The following is a 3360-nucleotide window of genomic DNA, read 5'->3' as shown; positions in this document are numbered from 1 at the left end:
CAGAGGAGGGGCAGAAGCAAAGAATCCATGGAGAGAAAAATTCCTTTACCTTCAAGTATGTGAGAGAGCAAGGACCCTGGGATCACTGTAGTCTCGGGACTGGCAAGCACCCCACAGGAGGAGGATTGGGAAAAAGGTGTAAAAGTATTTTTGATACCAAACTCCGTGTAGAAATGTATGGGTCTTCTGCAATTGCATTCCTGGGTATTTACCACAAAGATACAGATGTAGTGAAAAGAAGGGCCATCTGTGCCCCAATGTTTATAGCAGCAATGGCCATGGTCGCCAAACTGTGGAAAGAACCAAGATGCCCCTCAACAGATGAATGGATAGGAAGATCTGGTCCATATACACTATGGAGTATTATGCCTCTATCAGAAAGTATGAATACCAAACTTTTGTAGCAACATGGACGGGACTGGAAGAAATTATGATGAGTAAAGTAAGTCAAGCAGAGAAAGTCAGTTATCAAATGGTTTCACTTATTTGTGGAGTGCAAGAAATAACATGGAGGACATGGGGAGATGGAGAGGAGAAGGGAGTTGAGGAAAATTGGAAGGGGAGGTGAACCATAGAGACTATGGATTCTGAAAAACAATCTGAAGGTTTGGAAGGGGGGTGGGAGGTTGGGGGAACCAGGTGGTGGGTATTGGAGAGGGCACGGATTGCATGGAGCACTGGGTGTGGAGCAAAAACAATGAATATTGTTATGCTGAAAATAAATAAAAAATTTTATAAAAAAATGTAGGGTCTTCCCCTAGAAATGGAGAGGTGGGAAATGGTGCATGAGATTTTAGGTTAAAGAGCCTCATCTCAGTGCCAGGCTCCCCATACACAGGCACTACGACCCCGCTGTCATTCAGCACCCCCTCCAGCCTCCCTTTTCTCTGAGGCCAACTGAACACCACAGGAGTCCTTCTCTTTAGTCATGATCGATCCCACTGTCCTCTCAGAGGTGAGACTCATCATCAACTGAAGTCATTCCTGACAGACTCAGGGGAATTCTGAAAATGCTTTTTCCTCTCAGGACCCTGGGAACATTTTTCTGTGTGGTAACGGGATTTTTCAGACGAAACTAGGTCTATTTGGTATATGATAGACTACACACATATTTAAGTTGTACAATGCCGTAAGTTCTGACATACATATGCACCCATTAGGCCAGGGGACAGGATTTGCTTTTTCTTTTCCTAAATGGCAAAGTTCACACCAATAACTTTGCTATTTAGGGAGACATAATTTCTTGGAAATATACACACACACAGAGACACACAAAACCACGTGCCCACTCACAATCACACCTCGTCAGTTCACACAGAGACACACTCCACCTCCATACACACAAACTCACTACGTGAATGCTACACAGCCGCAAAGACCATGGGTCTCCATGTGGAAAACCCATTGTTTCAACACACCTCTGATCCCAATGGGAACCCAGGATCTGATGGTGCCCCTGACTAAAGACAACAAGAGACATATTCCAGAATACATACCTGTTTTGCTCAATCTGGGTGGCACCTGCAGGTACAGAAAAGAGGACACATTGAGCCTCGGGTCATGTTGTATACTGTCTGTCTGCTAATCTTTAGTCATGTCAGTGACAATAGGAAACCAGAGGGAACCCAGTGCTTGGCTCCCATGGTAAGCAAACAGGATGCCTGTAGGAAGTTGTTTTTCCTGGGGGATGTGTCTGCCCAGTCCACCCAGGTGACTATAAAATTCTTCATTCAAGCAGGAGAAACTGTTGCTGAGGGAAAGGATCCTATCACAGCGATTATAACCAGGTCTGGTGTTGCCAATAGTAAATGTCCTCTCAAATCAGATGATGGTTGGCAAGAGACAACCACTCAGCACACTCCCCAAAAGAGAAATTATACATGTGTCCTCTCAAAAGTGTGTGTATGTATATATGTGTGTATATACACATACACACAAACACTCATACAGTTTAAACATTTTATTTCCATATACAAACCATTTATTTATTTATTTAGCCAATGTTTTATTATTTTCAATTCACCAACATATAGTATGTTATATGCTTTTCAACTGAATTTGATTAAAGAAACCGAGAAAGCAACACTTGTTCCTTGGGCAAGGACAGGCAAGCTCACCTTGGCAACACATTGGTCGTCTTTGTCTTTGATATTCTGACGAAACCTTGCCCAGATCGAGCTTTTTTCGGGGATGTCTAGAAGGACATCAAGAACATACTTGTCAGTACATTGGTGGTGCTACTCAAGAATAATTCGGGGAGGGGCACCTGGAGGGCTCAGTCCTTTCAGCATCGGCCTTCCACTCAGGTCATGATCTCAGGGTCCTGAAATTGAGTCACACGTGAGGCCTCCCTGCTCAGCGAGAGTCTGTTTTTCTCTCACCCTCTGCCCCTCCCAACTGACTGTGTTCTCTCTTTCTCTCTCTCTCTCAGGTTAATAAAATCCTTTAAAAAAAAGAATGAATAGCTTGGAGAGGATTGCTTGATATAAATGGTGTTAGATCATTGGGGTCATTTGGTTGGCTGGCAGGGGCTGAAATGCCCCTGTGGGGCCTCCCGTAATCATAGGGCTAGAACGTGTGCTGTGATGAGGTTTTTTTCTTTTTTCTGAGAAGGTTGACATTGGCCAGTGGCAGTGGGATTGATCTGCAAAAATATACACTGTCTCTCCTGCTCTTTCACTCTCTCCCTCTTCCTCTCTGTCTCTGTCTCTGTGACTGTATCTGTCTTTATCTCTCCCTGTCTCCCACACAAAAGCACCCACTCACAATCACACTACATAGAGCCACAAAAGACACCCTAACCCCAAGTCTCATGCACACAAACTCCTATCACACACACGGAATTCATTGGCTTCCAAGTCTTGCAGACACAAGAGCATACTTTGTCACCTGGGAAATATGCCTGTCTTGCAAACCTCCAATAGTCCTACCAGGAACCCCCAACTGGTGAGGCTCTCCAGACTAATGATTCCAAGGGGGCCCCACCTGCATTACCAGCTAGAAGTTTTTCCCAGGAAGAGACTGATTCCAGATAACATGCCACTTCCCTTTGCTCCCGACATTTCTGGAGGTTGCAGATATAAATAAGAGGACACCATGGGGCTCAGGTCATGCTGTACACTTGTCTGTCTGCACTGATCTTTAGTTCTCTGGATGACTTTAGGAAACCATATGGAACACAGTGGTTGAGCCCAAGACCCCAAGTACATGACCTGGATGCCTGTAGGAAGTTGTTTTTCCTGGGGGATGTGTCTGCCCCATCCACTCAGGATGGAAACTACAAAATTCTTAATCCAAACAGGAGAAACTGTTGCTGAGGGAAAGGATCCTACCACAGCATTTCTAACCAGGTTTGGTGTT

Source organism: Mustela nigripes, chromosome 8, assembly GCF_022355385.1.
Source record: "Mustela nigripes isolate SB6536 chromosome 8, MUSNIG.SB6536, whole genome shotgun sequence".
NCBI classification, from domain to species: Eukaryota; Metazoa; Chordata; class Mammalia; order Carnivora; family Mustelidae; genus Mustela; species Mustela nigripes.
This window is presented reverse-complemented; position numbering follows the sequence as displayed.